The 19,064-nt window shown below is 52.2% G+C and overlaps 1 protein-coding gene and 1 long non-coding RNA gene across 4 annotated transcripts in view; one reads left to right on the top strand and one right to left on the bottom strand.

Moving 5' to 3' along the window:
* LOC144933947 (uncharacterized) overlaps positions 1 to 223 on the bottom strand; it is a 50,992-nt gene extending 50,769 nt beyond the window's left edge. Inside the window, exon 1 of the mRNA XM_078859288.1 lies at positions 143 to 223. The gene's annotated coding sequence lies outside the window, so the exon portion shown is untranslated. The remainder of the gene's footprint in view (positions 1 to 142) is intronic.
* An 11,088-nt stretch (positions 224 to 11,311) lies between these two features.
* Positions 11,312 to 17,160, top strand: LOC144933946 (uncharacterized). Of its 3 annotated transcripts, XR_013637110.1 has the most exons (4): positions 11,312 to 11,593; positions 12,342 to 12,452; positions 14,485 to 14,544; positions 15,194 to 17,160. It is a non-coding gene; the product is annotated as an uncharacterized LOC144933946 (long non-coding RNA). The 3 variants fall into 3 exon arrangements; XR_013637111.1 differs by lacking the exon at positions 12,342 to 12,452; XR_013637109.1 differs by lacking the exon at positions 11,312 to 11,593 and having other exon boundaries at positions 12,139 to 12,452.
* The last annotated feature ends 1,904 nt before the right edge of the window (positions 17,161 to 19,064 follow it).

Here is a 19,064-nt window from a genome sequence, read left to right as displayed (position 1 = left end):
CGGGTGGATAAAACGCAGTCAAGTGGCACAGTGGGGAGCACAGCTGCCAGTCATCTCAGTCGGCCAACCGACGGCGCCCGTGTCTGTGCAGCCAATTCGTGCCACGCTGGTCGAGCGCACGGGGACGTCAGCTGTCGCGTACCGTCGTGATCCTTGTCGAGGCCGGCAAAGATGCGCTCCGTGCACTCCACAGGGCCCAGGGAGCCGTCTCCGCCACCCAGGGCCACGTCGATCCGGCACACGGCCTGTGTGGTACGGGCGTTGGGGGGCGGGGGGTGGGGGCAGTGCGATGGGAACAGGTGGCGATGAGTTCACTTGCTGTGCTGCCTTCTCCTGGCAAGCCAGGGTATGGCCACCTCCTCCTCGAGGCCCACGGGAAGAGAGTTTCGCAACATCATCTGTGTGTAATCCATCAACGCTCGCTGCTGCCTCAGCGTAGCCACCACTGTCACCCGGGATCATTGTTGTTGCTTTATCATTGGTAGCTGCCTCTGAAAGGGCATTGCCATTATGCATTTGCGATTTAGGGAGGACATATCACGACAGTATCGCGTGCCTTTCCCACCTCAACAACACTCATCATTGCCCCCACCTCTGGCGAACTTTCTAACTCCTTCTCGACGTTTTTGTTACAAGTTACGTGTACCAATATCTCGACGCTGGGGTGTGTCTGTGTGTGGTAGGTGGTGGACCAATGCAATAACATATTTGGGAAGCCATGCATGTATGTATGTTGAACTTATTTCTCATCGTACTTAGCCAACCGTGCGAACGGAGCGACATCGCCCTCCGACTGGCAGCCTCACGCCCGCGTGCAGGCCGCTGGCGCGTCCACCTTGCACCGCACAGGGCCACGTGGCACGTCGAGGTCTCCGCCGCAGGGCGCCTCGGGATAAACATGAAGCGATGGTGGTGGTGGTGGTGCAGGCAAGATTCTCACGTTCATGATCTCCAACATCTCGGCTCTGGTGATGGCCCCATCGCTGTCCCGGTCGCACAGCTGGAAGGACCAGTGGAGCCTCTGCTGGGGCGAGCCCTCGAGCAGGAGGCTGAGCGCCGTCACGAACTCCAGGAAATCCACGGCGCCGTCCTGCGTGTGCAAAGTGGTACTCGATTTATGCACCTCCCGGCAGGATGATGGGTTGAGTGTCTGGCGGCACCACGCTGCGCGGCGTGACGCTGTGATGGTTGACGTAGCGCAGTGAGACGCCACGTGACGGCAACATCTTGGACCTCTGGTTCTTAACTCGGGGTGCACGCTGGGGGTGCGAGACGTGGCAACTGTTTGTAGAAGGTAAATCGTCGAAACAAATTACGCACGGGCATGTAAGTACAAATACTTTGTTTCATCAGACCTACGTGTTCATGAACATTATACTTTTTTTACGATAGAGTAGCAAAGGGATGCAAGGCTGCAGTAAATGTTGAGAGCCACTGCCTTAAACGTGGGGACGGTAGAACGGAATAGCGTGACAGCACCAAGTGGCACACCCGAACTTGTCACAACCCGCTCTGGATTATCGTGGTGAAGTATGGTCAAATCACGACGGCGTGAGGTGAGGGCATCCAGCAGTGGACTGATAAGTGGGCGGCACGCGGCATGTCCCTCACCAGACAGCCCCCTGGCACACAGCGCCCACCGAGAGCCTGCAGCTCGTGCCGCGTCTGCTTCTGACCCGCAGAGTGACGGCACAACGCAGCGTTCCGTGACAGACAGAGCCAGTGGATTAATCGGCTTGATGTCGACTCAAAATGGCAATAGGCTACAATTTCCGTGCTCAATTACTCGGGTACCCAGCAGCACACATTGGAGTAATCGAACCGCTACATCGGTAGAGTGATCGATTACGTAAATAAGCAAATATCCCAGCTCTGATACAGCGCTTACTCGCACTTTTGATGATCACGGTTGGCTACGTACGGTGCGAAAGAAGTTAAACACACGCACTCGACACACATCGCACCCCAACCCCCACACCCCGCCCCGACCCCTCGCCACGGGCCAGGATTCGCGAATGACAAACAGCCAAATGAAATTATTTCCAATTAACGTCCAATTAAAGATCTGAAGCTCAGATCTCGACCCTTGGCAGCAGCGTCTGCCGCTCCCCCCCGCTGCCCCCCCCCCCCCCCCCCGTTGAGGGCAGGGGCCGTGATTAGCATTTGAAGTGGATGGGGTGGGGATCGGGAGAAGACTTTGAAGCTGCGCCCATTACATTTCACATCGATGATTAACAAGCCAAAAAAAATGATGATTGTAGATCTGATAAACTTACACAGATACACACACACACACACGTGTAATACACACACACACACACGTGTAATACACACACACACACACACGTGTAATACACACACACACACACGTGTAATACACACACACACACACGTGTAATACACACACACACACACGTGTAATACACACACACACACGTGTAATACACACACACACACACGTGTAATACACACACACACACACACGTGTAATACACACACACACACACGTGTAATACACACACACACACACGTGTAATACACACACACACACACGTGTAATACACACACACACACACGTGTAATACACACACACACACACGTGTAATACACACACACACACACGTGTAATACACACACACACACACGTGTAATACACACACACACACACGTGTAATACACACACACACACACGTGTAATACACACACACACACACGTGTAATACACACACACACACACGTGTAATACACACACACACACACGTGTAATACACACACACACACGTGTAATACACACACACACACACGTGTAATACACACACACACACACGTGTAATACACACACACACACACACGTGTAATACACACACACACACACGAAGACCTCCCCTTAACAGACTCGCTGGTCAAGTGCTGTTAGCGGACACCGATGAAGGCCGGAACGACACACGAGTGGGTGGGTGGTGACTTCCTTAACAAACACCACGCCCGGCCGCCTTTGTCTCCCCAGTGCTGATGTTTCACACAGCGCGCCAAGTGCTCACTCGAGGCTGAGTCGACCTAGGGGAGGCCCAGGACCGGTTAAGATAATTGTCACTGGTGTTTGGCTGTGAGCGTGAATCGAACTCGGGTTGCCGGGTTCGGAGCGCAGTGCACTAACCACACCACCACCGCTCCCCTCCACACACACAGATACACATACACACATGCACCAGCTGTACACATAGTTATATACTAAGGCACTAATTAAAGTGAAAGGAGGTGATTATTCCATGTAAACCCATAATTTGCATATCCTTGACCCACGCATGCAGTATGAATACTGTATTATTTTCAATTTCCTGTAGCCCACACTTGACAGTCAATGTCTGATTCACCAAACATAATATTCGCCTTCTTACATGGGTACTGCGTCAGTGTGAACACATAAATGGGTTAATTCTCGCACACAAACACACAATTACAATTGCAAACACACAGATACAAACACAAAAAGACAAATATTCCCCGTATAGCCTTTAACAGACTGTTGGGGTCAGTAGAGTCAGCGCGCACCTACGATGGTCGGCACGGCACACGGGAGGTTTGGTGGCCAGCACCACACCTGGCCACATATACCCACAATGCTGATGTTTAGACAACACACCAGGTGCTCGATTAAGGCTGGGTCGACATAGGAGAGGGCCTCTAGATATTTCGTCATCGATGTTGCTCGTGAGCGGGAAGCGAACTCAGGTCGCCGGGTTCGCAGCGCGCTAACCGCTACACTAGACACACGCACACAGACACACGTGTAATACACACACACACACAGACACACGTGTAATACATACACATACACACGTGTAATACACACACACACAGACACACGTGTAATACACACACACAGACATACGTGTAATACACACACACAGACATACGTGTAATACACATACAGAAAGACACACGCGTAATACACACACACACAGACACACGCATAATACATATATACATACACACAGACACACACTCGCTTGCTGGCGCCCCCACCGCGTTGGTGTCCATGGTGCTGAAGAGGCGCTCCGCGTACTCGGCCGAGCCGGGGCCCAGCGCCCCCGCGGCGCACACGTGGCGCCTGAACTCGTGCTGCGTGATCATTCCGCTCGGACACTCGCGCATGAACTTCCTGGGGGCAGCCGCATACAGGGGCACGGCCAGGGGTGACCGCAGGCATGGCCAGAGGGAGGCGGGGGCCATGGCCAGGAAAGGCGGGGACACGAATAGTGGAGAGGTCAGGGCACGGTTATTGGACGTCGACGGACGATCAGGGGAGGTCGGCTCATGGCCAAGGGCAGTAGTGCCAAGGCCGAAGGAGGTCAGGGCGATGTCACTGGAGGTCGTAGAAGGGCCAGGGGAAGTCGGGGCGTCGTCAAACGAGGGCGAAGTACGACCGGAGGAGGTGGGGGCGTGGCTGGAGGCAATATCGGTATGGTCAGCTGGAAGCGGGGGGCTTGTGAAGTGGAGGAGGCGGTGGTCACGGGCAGGGGATGTGATAGGGGTGGGTGGACAATGGAGACCGGAACATGACAAGAGTTGTAAATGCCACATTCGTGAGGATGGAACAGGTGGGTGCATATTCGAAAACAAACACACGAGTCGCTTCCTGCAAAATTGTGTTGATTCATATTTATCCTGGATTTGCAATGAGATAAAACAAAAATCCATACATTCACCGCGCGACTTATGAACACCGCCTTCATTATATTCATGATGCATTGCAATTGTGTAGGCTTCACAACACCTTGTCGGTCACGTGGGGGTTGTTTGACCATACTTCACCACTCTTTTCAATGCGGAGCGCAACACTGGCTCACATTTTACTCGCCACTGACGTCAGCCGTGGCCGGGGAATCTAAAGTCAGATCGGCAAGGTTCATTTCCCGGTGCGCTAACAACTGCTAGCGCCGACGGTTCGGGCAGTGGCCCTTCTTTAAACAGATGAGCGAGAAGGCAGGGGGATGGTGGATTGCTTGAATCCATCTGTACGGCACTAGACGGGAGGGTGACTGCTGCTGCTGCTGCTATAATCTACTGTCTGGAGAGGCAGGGAGGCGGTGTCTCCGGTCGTTATCTCGCTCTCACATTCTTCGGGGGCAATTCCCGGCAGCGCGTTGTTTTTTTCGGAGACTTTTCATCATCGCTGCTCTTGAAATCCCTTTACGCATCTAATGACCTCCGCCGTTATCGTTTTGTCTCCGTAATGAAAACAGTTTCATCTCCCCGATCTCGCCGCGTGTGGTGGATCGTACGAGTGGAAGAAGTCCTGGGAATTAATTCATTCGCTCACTTCTGCATTCTCCTCTGGGATGTACCAGAGTGCGTGCGTGTCTGTGTGTGCGTGTCTGTGCGTGCGTGTCTGTGCGTGCGTGTCTGTGCGTGCGTGTCTGTGCGTGCGTGTCTGTGCGTGCGTGTCTGTGCGGGCGTGTCTGTGCGTGCGTGTCTGTGCGTGCGTGTCTGTGCGTGCGTGTCTGTGCGTGCGTGTCTGTGCGTGCGTGTCTGTGCGTGCGTGTCTGTGCGCCACCTGTGTTCCCCACTGTGTCACGCACACACAGACTAGAAACAACTACACAGATCCACCGTATAGCATGTTACAAGCTGTTGGAGCAAGTGTTGTTTGCGAGCACATATGAAGGCCGACACCAGCACAAAAGGGTGGCTAATATCACGCCCAACCACTTTTGTATCCCCAAAGCTGATTACACACCCCACCATGTACTCATTTTAAGGCTGAGTCGACATGAAGGAGGCACAGGACAGGTTCAGATATTCTCCAACGATGTGAACCGTAGTCGGGAATTGTACCCTCGTGGCCGGGTTCAAAGTTCAGCGGCGCTAACCACTGCGCCATGGCTCCCCCTCCGCGCGTGCACACACACATACTGACACGCGTGGACACACACATGCACACACACACGTGCCCACACACACGCGTGCACACACACATACACGGACACGCGCGCACACAAACACGGACGCACACACGGACACGCGTGCCCACACACGGGGACACACACACGCGCACACACGCACACACGCACACACGCACGGACACACGGACACGCGTGCACCCTCGCACCTGTACCACTCGTGAAGGTGATGGGCCACGCTGCGCTCGCTACCCGCTCGCTCGCCGCTGCCGCTGCTCGCCAACCCCATCGCGACAGTGATCAGTGCGCTGCGGCTGAGCCTGCACGAGGTACACAAGACAAATGTCCACCGTATAGCCTTAACAGACTTTTGTGGCAAGTGTTGTTAGCGAGTAAGCAGGACTTATGAAGGCCGGAACGGCCCACTAGGGGGGGGGGTGGTGTGGCCACCACCACCGCCCTCGTTTCTCGAGTAGCGATGTTTACTCATTTGGAGATGCGTCGACCCAGTGGAGCCCCAGGACCGGTTCAAATACAAGGAATCGTAACTGGTGTTGGTAGTGAGCGGGAAATCGAACTGGGTCGTCGGCTTTGTCGCGCAGAGTGCTAACCGCTGCGCCACCGCTCCCCACATGGTACATGTACACACACAGGGTACACACACAGGGTACATGTACACACACAGGGTACAACCGATGCAATAATATTTGACAATGGATGATGATGACAATGATGATACATTATAAAATGTAATGATGAAGAAATGATTTTAGTGATGACGAAATTAGGATGATTGGATGATCACGTTGATTGCATGATAATTAGACTATGATAAAACGTTTCGCTCCACGTGCTCGGAGCGGGACACATACCTGTCAACCCCTTATCAGTGCCCCTATCTTATAACATACAATTTCAGATCTTATTGGTCACCCCGTGCCCTTATAAATCTCAACGTTCATCCTACAAAGTCCCATCACAAGGGAGGAACACACAAACAAATAGTCCCAAAAAAATGTTGCCCGTATTGAAACGGCTGTACGCCGTATGGACCTGAAAAACTCGATTTCCCTGCACAAGAAGACGGAGTGAACCGTGTGGTATGACAGCTGTGGGAACGTCGGACATCGTGTGCCGAGCCACACGCGGTAGCCGACCCGAGAGCACCGCGAGAGAGCCGCCAAACGTCGCTTTAGTCTGAGACGAGCGTCGAATACCTGTGCCGAGAGCGTCCTCTACAGATGGCGATGCGCAGGTGATAGCACGTGCGGTCTAGAGTATTATATATATACACGCGTGTCGTGGGGGGGGGGGTAGGGAGCTGCTGGTGGGAGGAGTGGGGTGAGAAGTGTCCACTAAAGAGGGGGTGGGTCCCCCTGCTAAATCAGAGGCAGGCGTCAAATCGTCTGCCCGCCCGCCCTTCCACGCGTGCGCAAGCCTCCAAACCCCGCGGCTGACTCGTGCGCTCGACGCCGAGTGGATTTGACAATTAGCGAAATGAAGATCGGATCGCGCGTCAGAGCCGGGCTGACACGCAGCTTCGTGTAATCATCTCCGCATGAGTCGCGCACACACACAAACACACACACACACAAAGACACACACACAAAGACACACACACACACACACATAAAGACACAGATGGCCTTAATAGACGGTTGGAGAAAGTGCTGTTAGTGAGCACCTATGAAGGCTGGCACGGCATACGAGGGGGTGGGTGGCTAGCACCACGCCCGGCCGTCTTTGTCTCCCTCGTGGCGATTTTGACACAACGCACCAGGTAATAATTTGAGACTGAGTCGACCTAGGGGAGGCCCAAGACCGGTTTAAATACTCGCCACTGTAATTGGTCGTGAGCGGAGACCGAACTCGAATCGCCCGATTCGTAGCGCAGTACGCTAACCAATACACTGTGTAACAATTTTTTATTCTATTTTTGTTCCTGGCTAGTATTATTTCCTAATTGCGTATTCCTCAAAAGTACAGAGAATGGCTATTATTCACCACAAGCTTTGCTTTGTGACCAGGACAGTGATATTTTGAAATTTACCTATTTTCCAGAACATTCCAGATAGATTCAGTGCTGAGTAAAAATTGAGTTACTTCTAGAACATTCTAGAACTTTCCAATAATATAAATAGTAGTATAAATACAGGGGCCTTAAGCCCACCAGTTCAGTTTAGTTCCAGCTGCCTAAGTGGATACATATCTGCATTTTTCTGAGATGGCAGAAAAATGCAGATAGAGGCTGCAAGCATCCGGCAGACGCATTTTGCTATGTCTGCGGCCAATTTATCAAGACAAGAGCGAAAAATTACTCCGTGGAAGCATCTGCTAAGATGTGTGAGGCCGACAAGGCATATTTCGACATGCCTGTCGGGGATCAAGACAAACCCTGGGCACCTCATTTCACCTGCGAGCAATCCAAAAAAACTCTGGAAGGTAAGATGGACAATTGTTGCTCACAATTTTACGTTGTAAAATTTGTTACAATGTTTAAAATTGTAAAAGTTTTAAATTTTAAATTAATTTTAAAATGTTTTACACTTTTCAATGTTATTGAAAAAATACATCATATATGAAAAATGTCGCGAGAATCTCTTACACATTAGTCATGGGTGAAATAAATGTGTTTTTGTAGGATGGTATAGAGGGGAAAAGAGAGCCATGAAGCTCGCTATCTCAAGCATTTTGCGGGAACTCACTGACCACTCAAGCAACTGATACTTGTGCATGGTGGACCCTTCCATACGTCGGACTGGCAAGAATGCACCTGCTATCACGTATCCGGACCTTCTTTCATCCATTGCCCCGGTGTCACACTGCCATGAGCTCCCCGTACCCACTCCTCCGAAGAAAGAGCAGCCGTCTTTAGAAGAGAGCAGCAAGTCAGAGAGCGAGTAAGACGTTGTAGATCCAGATGACAATTTGAGAGGTGGAGCTGAGGAGAGATACCCATACTGCCCCAACCAAAAAGACCTCAACGACTTGATCAGAGATATTGGTCTCACCAAGTCCAATGCCGAGCTTTTGACGTCTAGGCTCAAGCAGTGGAACTTGTTGGATGAAAGTGTGCAAGTCGCAGATCAGAGGAAGCGTCACCAACCTTGTTGCAGCTTCTTCACCCGTCAAGATGGGCTCTGCTTCTGCCACAATGTGACCAGTCTGTTCAAGGCAATCGGAATCGCCTGTAACCAGAATGAGTGGCGCCTCTTCATTGACAGCTCATCAAGGAGCCTCAAAGCCGTGCTGCTCCATAATGGTAACAAGTACCCGTCTCTTCCCCTGGCTCACTCGGTGCACCTCAAAGAGGATTACAACAGCATCAAGACCTTGCTGGACGCCTTGAAGTATGATGAGTATGGCTGGGAGGTCAACAGAGACTTCACAATGGTGGCATTCCTGATGACTCTCCAAGGCGGTTTTACCAAGTTTTCCTGCTATCTTTGCCTTTGGGACAACAGGGACACCAAGGCGCACTACCACAGGCGGGACTGGCCACAGCAGACCGAGTTCTCTGTGGGGAGGAACAACGTCAAGTGGGAGCCACTGGTGGACCCCCGGAAGGTGCTGATGCCACCGCTGCACATCAAATTGGGCCTTATGAAACAATCTGTTAAAGCTGTAGATAAGGAGTCGGCAGCCTTCAAGTACCTTCAAGACTTCTTCCGACCCTAAGCTGTCTGAGGCAAAGGTCAAAGCCGGTGTCTTTGTCGGACCACAGATAAAGAAGATCCTGGAGTGCAATGAATTCCCCAAGAAGCTCACTAGTAAGGAGAAAGCGACTTGGAACAGCTTTGTCGCAGTGGTTCGTGGCTTCCTGGGCAATCACAAAATCGAAAACTACGTGGAGCTGGTTGAGATTCTGGTGAAAAACTACAGCACAATGGGTTGTAGGATGTCCCTTAAAGTCCATATCCTTGATGATGATTTTGATAAATTCAAGGAGAACATGGGAGCGTACTCGGAGGAGCAAGGCGAGCGCTTCCACCAGGATATACTGGACTTGGAACGCCGCTACCAAGGACAGTATAACGAGAACATGATGGGAGACTACATTTGGGGGCTGATTTGTGAAAGTGATTTACAGTATCATGAGACCTCCTTTGCCAGTACCAAAATATAAGAATAGGTTTTCCCCTTTTTTCTGGCAACAAAACTTAAACCTTTTTACGAGGAATAATGTCTGCATTAACCACAATACTTGTGGTCAGAATGCAAAAAAAAAACATACTCTAATAATATATGCATTGTCCTTGAAACTGATTGGTCCACACCAGAGACAGCTGGTGTGGACCTATCAGAAAGCTGTCTCTGGTGTGGACCAATCAGTTTCAAAGACAATACATATATTATCAGAGTATGTGTTTTTGGCTTTCTGACCACAAGCATTGTGGTTAATGCAGACATGATTCCTTGTAAAAAGGTTTCAGTTTTGTTGCCAGAAAAAAAGGGAAAACCCTATTCTTATGATTTACAGTATAATCGAAAAATCTCGACAAACTACTCATTTATAAATCTGGTTGTTGTTTTCTTCTGACTTTGTGTGAACGAAAAGACACAGATTCGCCCGTTTTCTCATTGAAAATAGGTACACTTCAAAATATCACTGTCCTGGTCACAAAAGCAAAGTTTGCGGGGAATAATAGTCATTTTCTATACTTTTTAGGCATAAGCAATTACGAAATAACACTTACTAGCCAGGCACAAAAATGGTGTTACATAGTGTTATGCGCACACACACGCGCGCACACACACGCACAGTCACATACGCGCCCAGGGAATGTCAACTAAGCTCTTTTACTGCCCCCCCCACCACCACCACCCACCATCATCCCTTACCCCCCACACACCATCATCCCTTACCCCCCACACACCATCATCCCTTACCCCCCACGCAGCCTTTCTGCTCATTACGCATTTTCCTAATGAATGCTGGGGTGTGCGCTTCGGCGGATTGAGGGTGCGTGGACGAAATTAAACTATGCAATTACAACGTGGATTTTCTATGTATAATGCGCGCACGTGTGACCGCGTCTCGATATGCTGTACAGAGACAGTCGAAGTATTTGCTTTAGAGAAAGAGAGAGAGGCGGTCATAGGCAGAAGAGGTCTTGAGCCTGGACTTGAACATTGACGGGGAGTCTACAGGATGGATGGCTGGGGATGGGTGGAAAGTTCCAGACCGTAGGGGCAGCAGAGGGGAATGAACGACCTCCAACTGAGCAACAAACGTTGGTTCTGAGCATAAAACACCATGGACACACCACCAGGCGTGTGTCCATGGACACAGTGCGACGCGGGGATGCGTGGTCAGCAGTGGAACTGCAGGGTACGCGAGGTCGATTCGCTGCGTAGAAGTGTGCAGAATATCAATGAGGATGGTGATGATGATGGTGAGATGGATCTCAGGGATTACCAGATTGGATCGGGACAGAAATGGTGCCCACATCAGACGAGCTGAACGAATGTCGACTCTATGCGTTCTGTGAAGGGGCATTGCCCGGAACGTCGCAGTGCCATTTACGAATGTGTTGTTGTTGTTGTTGTTTTCTTGTGTTATGTGTGCTTGTGCACCACCACTGCCAATACAGCAGGAGCATCACCAGGGGATTCGCTAGGGACAGGGAGCGGGGCTCGGGCTGGCGAGACGGGGTGATGACCTTGACCCAGCAGTGGCACCACACACGGTGATACACATTGACAATGTCACTCACTCTGCTCGATGAAAATAGATGCATATAGGTCAGGACATCTGAGAGCGCCTGTCACAACGTGCGCCGTATCGGTGACCAATATCTGAAAAGACCCTGGGGCTCCCCTAGGTCGACTCGGCCTCAAATTAGTACCTGGTGTGTTGTGTACACATCGCCACTGGGGAGACAAAGGCGTCCGGTCGTGGTGATGGCTGACCACCCCTCGTGTGCCGTTACCGGCCTTCATAGATTCTGGCTCACAGCACTTGCCCCAACAGTACGTTAGGGCTATACGGGGGATATGTGTCTTTGGTGTGCGTCAAAATTGTTATTCTCCCGTGTCCCGTGAAATTTGTGTAATTGACGTCTCCGCTGCTGCGAGTTTTTCATTGTTGTTGTTGTAAATAAAATGAACTACACGCTCTTGACACTGCTGGATGAAGGCCTCCCCACGCCGCGTAAATCATGGGGGTTTGTTTGACCATACTTCACCGCGCTGGTCAGTACGGATTAATTAAAGGGGGGAGGGATGGGGGCAGGACCTGATCACATACGACTTGCCACCGATTGTGAGCCGTGGGGACCGGAATCAAACTCAAATCAAGATCAGGTGGACAGGTTCATAGCCGAGTGCGCTAACCAATGCGCCACCGCTCCCCCCTCGCTTCGGCGTAAAAGTCTGCACGACGAATGACAGCACTCGCATTGCTTTATGTACAGCACCCTTGTGTAACCTGGACAGGTTGTGAGTACTTTACACTCATGGTGCCTTATGGACACGTACACGGAGCACTCAATCACGGCGAACGCAACGCCCGCGCAGAGCCTCAGGACTCCCGGAGGATCCTGCGAGGTGAGGGACGTTCGGCTTCTATCTCAACGCGCCGTAATCCCACGGCGCCTCAGACTCCGTCGCCTGCTGCTGGAGACAGTGGGGATTCGCGAGAGCCGAGCGTCGTTTTCCGATGGGACATTATGAAGGCGACGCGCTCCTTCGACGCAGATCGTGCTCCCCCGAGGACAGTATTCTCAGGATTATAAGACGCCCCGGAAAGTAAGACGCACACCCCAGGTCGGACTCGATGTCAACGGCGCGATTTAAATCTGGCCGCATTCACGTCCTCTATTCCCTATAGGATTATACGACACACGCTGAACATTGGCGGTGAGAAAAAAAACCCCACACAGACGGGACATGCAGGCTTCTTATAATCGGGACGATACGGTAACTGTCGACCTAAATAATGAGCTTCATTTGTCAAGACAAAATGCTGCGTTAACTGAATGAGAGAAAGGCGCAGTCTGCAACAAAGAGATTAGCGCCGCTCCACACCGCCGCACTGTGCGTGGTGGAGACCGTGGAGTGATTATTGAATGAGCCACCAATCCCCCCCGCCCCCACCTCCCTTGCCCTAAACCCTCTTCACCTCCTCATCACTAAAAATGCTCTCACCCGGCCCCCAATTCACAGTTCACAACGCTGTAAAAAAATGAGAATGGCATTATTTTGGTGATGTTGTGGCTGCCACTGAAATGGAACAACGATCTTGACGCTTCCTGAAGAAGGCCAGTCGACCGAAACGTCGAGATAGTTATTTTCAGCGACTGCAACCGTTCTACCGCCATACATCTGCATATTCAGTGAACCTGTTAATCTTTCCACCGGTGTGTTCAAGATCCAGATTGGGAACCCACGTTGTTACACAAACCCCAACGCACATTTTTTCGTAAATCCACTGCTGGATAAACGCCTTTCCGCGCCTCTTGGCCACAGGGGTTGCTTGACCATACTTCACCACGCTGGTGAGCGCGGGTTTGTGAAGTTGGTGGGGGGGGGGAGAAGTGGGAGGGTTGAGACTGTTAAGCTATTACCTCGCCACTGATGTCAGCCCTAACCAGGAATGGAACTCCGGTTTGTTTTGGATTTCTCATTAGCTCCCTGGATTCTGTGTGCGTCTAAACCTCTCTAAACCTCGGGTCTCTATGTAAGTCTAATGCTCTCTGTGTACAAATGTGGTTGTCTAGGTAAGTCTAAGGCACCTCCAGATACGCCGATGTTGTTTTGCTGAATTTATTCAAACCCAGGTCTCCCTTGAAGGATACCTCTCTCTCCGTCTCTCTCCGTCTTGCTTGATACAAGACCACGGATGACAGCTTCTTTGTGCTCAACAAATTACATTCACCAGCCTCCACTCGCTCAATTAACCAATCAGCGCCGCACATCTCAATGAGCGCTGCGTGTATGAGGAGGTGAGTTCGCCTTAGCTGCAGGGCAGACGAATTGGCACGAACCGCCTGGGTCTTGTTCCAGCGCGCCCCGTGTGTTGGGGGGGGTGGTGCAGGTGCCCACTGACCCACCCCCTCTCTGTCCCACCTGCCACCACTCACCTGGCCCTCTGCCTGCGCGCAGCTCCACCGCATGATCTCTTCTCTCAGCACGTGGGGCCCGTGTCGTTTGCAAGTGATAATCCGTGTGATAATAATAATGATGCACAGCCCTTCGTCAATCCACTGCTGGATGAAGGCCTCCTTCATCCAGCAGTTCACCAGGCTGGTCGGTAGAGGTTTGTGAAATGACCGCTTGGGATATCATCGGGCACTGATGTTTGTCGTCCGAGACATCGAACTCAGCTCGGCGGGTTTGTATCGCTGGGCGCTCACCGCTAACCCTGCCGCTCCCCCACAAATGTAGCTCGCACACAACACACAAGCGTCCCCCCTCAAGGGCGAACAGCACCTTGCGTCGTGCTGATTGCGGACTTTGCAGCGAGCCGAACACGGGGACTCAGGATCAAGACCCCGAGGGATTGGGGGTGCGGGGGATATAAGAATCGTTGTGACCCCTCCCCCCTTCCTCCTATGCCTTTCTCCAATGCTCTGTTCAGGTGACGCCAATTCCACCACAGCGGCACCGGCGAACACGGACCCGCAAACAGCGTCCGCAGGTGAGTGGCGAGGGGCCATCCATTTAGTAGGTACGATGTCAGACTCGCTGCGTGATAGCGAGCAGCCAGGGGCAAGGCGGCATACACGTGGCACCTCTCACACTTGTCCCGCTAGTGCTTGTTGTCTCGCAGCTGAAGACACTGAACTGTGGCTCATTTGAAGGCCGATGTAGACAAATTATTATCGAGGCTTCACCCCCCCCCCGTTTCCTATGCGTACGCACATTGTTAGTGGACCCCCCCCCATACGCAAGCTACGCATTTGGGTTAACCCCCCCTCCCCCCTCAATTCGTACCTACTCAATGGATGGCCCCTGATGGGGCCGAGGGGTGATGGAGAGCTGGGTGTGATGATGGGTAGGGGGGAGGTGAGAGGGGGAGGTGAGGGGGGAGAGATGAGTGGGGGAGGTGAGTGGGGGGGGGGGAAATGAGTGGGGGGAGGAGATGAGTGCGGGGGGGGGGGAGATGAGTGGGGGGAGGAGATGAGTGGGGGGAGGAGATGAGTGGGGGGGGGGGGTGAGCTGGGGGGGGGAGGTGAGTGGGGGGAGGAGATGAGTGGGGGGGGTGAGTGGGGGGGGGGATGAGCCGTGCCAAGTCGCGCTTTGTCGTCACGCCGCACCTCCCCGCGCGGTGCTGCTCTGCTCTGTAGACTGCCAGCTGCGCCAAGTCACGCTTCGTCCTGTGGTGCTGTGCCAAGCCAGCCTGCTGTGCCAGCCCCCATTGCGGCCGTGCTGTGTCAGGCGACGCTGTACCAAGTCACGCCGCCAGTGCCAAGTCACGCCGTGCCACTTGGCCCGCTGTTTGACCCCCCGCGGGCGCCGTGGCGGGCTCGTGATGCGCTCTGGGCGCCGATCAGAGCGGCTGGGTGGCGGCCGCCGTGGGCTGGGGGCTGTGGTTCCTCACCCTCGTGTGCGCCGCGCGTCTCGCCAGCGTGGTGCCCGCTTCGCCCAGACACCACCGCCTCCCCGACATGCGGGACTAGAGACCTCCTCCTCCTCCTCACCACATCCTCCTCCATCTACCTCACCGGTTCCTCACCATGGCTCTCCACCACGTCTCACCACTTCACACCAACACCGCCTCCTTTTCTCTACCTCCCCACCTCTGCTCATTTCTCCCTACCAACGTCCGTCACCTGCTCACCACCTCCTCACCAAATGTCCTCTCCACCGCCACCTCCTCCTTTCTCTGCACCTCACCTCTTCCTACCCCACCCCCCTCCACTCCACCTCCTCGCCACCTCTCCTGACCTCATCCTCCTCCCCCAACTCACCAACCCTCTCTCGCACCCCGCCACCGACGCCGCCTGTGTGTGTGGGTGAGGGTTGCCGGGTGGGGCGCCCCCGAGTGGCGATGCGGGCGTTGCTACCGCGCGATGGACAGCGACATTGCTCCCCCTGCAGTCGGATCACGGCCACGCAGAGACTCAAACTTTCACTTGGTGAAGGGGACGTTTAGCAGCGGTGCGGTTTAGTGTATTGCGCAGTACGCTTGTTGGAGAATTCGACGCGAACACAATTGAACACATTTGACAGTTATATGTCTTACTGCTTGGGGCAGACGAGGCTCTGATCAATTGACCGAATAGAATCCAACGTAAACGTCCTATGGGCTTCCTAGACCAGCGTTTTTTTAACAGAATATAACCCTTGCTCAATTAAATACGTATGTTAACGCGAATCTAACTCAACGCTAAGTGCTGTTTATTGCTGATCGTTAGACGTCTTGGGTCTGCAACTATTGCTTGTGCTGTATATATTTAAACATAAATACACCACGAGGACGGTGTTTTTGAGTGTCATCAGCAGAGATGTGACATTTTCTAAATACACGTGCCGATGTTACAGGCAACACCAATTCCACCATGATATGGGATATGTGCAGGGCTTGGAATCAACACTGTAATAATGTGTTGTTACATTAGTGCCAATTTTGTATCCATGTATCTTTTAACAATCTCGTGTAATCTTCACGTTTAACCGAGTTTAATAGATTGCAGTTAAACATATTTCACAAAAAAATGTTGAAGTCAAAGACTCACAAATTAGGTACCCTAATAATGCTGTCCGCATACCAGGGCATCCATCGGATAGCCGACGGGATATAACCAAGTCGGCGTGCGTTCGTGTGTGGAATGGTGAGGTTACATCCAGAATCTTCTAGCTGCACGGTCGCGATCTACTCCGGGTTTCCCCTCGAGGCTTAGTTCAGAGTCGCTGCTTCCTTTCTTTACGAGGACGATGCGACCTCGATTGGACGGACGGCAGCAGGACACAAAGCCCGTGACGACTTATCCGCGCAAAACCTGGATTTGCATCGCGACCTGCACCTACAAAACACGGCCTCCATCCAGCAGCTTCTTTACGCAATTAAACAATTACATTTTAACAAATCAGAATTTTGTCAAAGCAGATAAATGAACAATTCACACGCTGGGGTGTATATATATATAAACAGATATTACCACTTTAATGGTATCACTTTATCTCTGTATGGCCAATAAAATGTAATTGGGATGCCCATTTTTTCGGAGTTCAGCCCCGGACAGCTCCAGCTGAAACACAGCCCTGGAAACAGGACACGGAAAGCGCGCGAGAGACAGAGAGAGAAGAAGCTCACGATGGGTGTTGAGTAAATTAGGAAATTGTTTTTTAATGCATTCGTTTTCATGAAATAATTAAAAATCGTGAGTAAAACGGATCTGGATCGAGTTTGAGTTAATTCGCGTTCCTTCCCGTACACCATCGAACGCGGTACAGCATTACCTCCCCTACTCGGCAACGTCTTGCCTGTATGCAGCTCGATCACTTACATTGATCTCAACAACATGTTTCAGATATGTTAAATCAATATCACGTGGAATTAGTGGCGTAGCCATCGAGAGTGCAGGCGGTGCACCTACCCCGCAGTCCACGCAGGCCAGCGGGGGCCCCAGGCACCGCGTTATGAAGAGGTTGCAACGTCGGTCACAAGGGGCAGAGGGGGGCCCATGCCATTCCTTACATCAGGGACGATGCCGAACCTCGCCACGCCACTCACGGAATCTATTCCAAGTTAAAACGGATGTAGCGTCTCGTCACGCCGATGGATGGCAGCACAGGAAGCGAGTTTATGAATCCGGCTGTGCGGCCCTCTGAGTCTCACCCCCCCCTCCCCCCAGTGTGCAGATGACACCAGTTTCCTCCCTCGTGAAAACGAAAAACCACAACTCCCGATTTCCAGACGATCAGAATAATCCCCAGCGCACTTGTGGGGAACGCGCATCACAACATAGCCAAGCAGGCAGTTTGCACCTCCTAAAGAGAGGGGCCTTGCCTGTACCTTCGGCAGTTTCACCAGCACTGATTCAAGCGAATCTGAATCTGCTGATGAGACACTGAGCGTCGAAACCGGCCCAGAGCTTTGCTTGCGTTTGAATCAATGCTGCTGAAATGACGCACCCCCAGACGGCCGTGTGGCTGATGCTTTGCATAATATTTACTTTTATATGTTTGTGTGGAGAGACGGACATGTGAAAGAGACAGATTGACTGCGTATTTACTCTGTTAATTCAAATGGAGTGGGCCAAATATCCCAACGCCGTTTACTGATGTGCCGTACCGGCCTTAATAGGTGCTCGCTAACCGTACGGTCTGCAAGGAGCACGCAGATATCCCTCTGCTGTTTACAAACTACGCCACCCCGCCGAAACCCCGCTGGAACGCCGCACCATGAACCCGGCAACCTGAGTTTGATTCGCGGCTAACGTCAATGACGAGTGATATCTAAACCAGTCCTGGGCAATACCCTTCCTTCACCAACCCGCGCTGACAAGCGTGGTAAAGTATAGTCAATCAATCCACAATGAACGACACGGCGTGGGGAGGCCTTCATATAGCAGTGGATTTTGGAAATGTATTTATCCAGGAAGGCCACACTGCGTCGTATGACTCTTTCAGGCGGGTCCTGCCACATTGGGTTTCTATTTTAAGTCTTTAGACGAGTGGAAGCGAACCGGAGCACCGGGAGATAAACCCACGCGTGCGAGGGGGCAACACTCGATCCGACGCCCACAGGAAGGGAGTTTTGTGATACCTGTGCCGTGATCACCAACCCTCCGTGATGCCGCCACATCGCTGGGCTGCAGGCAGCCACGTGCAGCAGCGGAGCCGCCACCAGCTCCTCGACTCAACAAAATTGGCCAATCGAAGAAGAATCCTACGACTGGGAAAGCATTCCTAGATAAACACATTACATTTATAATTATGTATCATAATCATCATCATCAGCAGCAGCCGTGATGTATCCATTGCTGGATGATTACATCTCCAAGCCGCCGCCGTCTCTCACGTCCCTGCGATGCGACAACAATCCGCCGAGCATTTTGCGCACGAACCGATTCCATCGCTCCATCTCCGCGTCGGAGGTCGCTCTCGGGACGTAGATTCGAGAGCGGGATCGAGGGTTTCAAAACGCGACAGAGAGCACCAGGTAAGATCTATTCATCCGGAACGCATCCACCACACCTGGCACACGCTCGC

The sequence above is a fragment of the Lampetra fluviatilis genome, chromosome 8, assembly GCF_964198595.1.
Source record: "Lampetra fluviatilis chromosome 8, kcLamFluv1.1, whole genome shotgun sequence".
Lineage (NCBI taxonomy): Eukaryota > Metazoa > Chordata > Hyperoartia > Petromyzontiformes > Petromyzontidae > Lampetra > Lampetra fluviatilis.
This window is presented reverse-complemented; position numbering and strand designations above follow the sequence as displayed.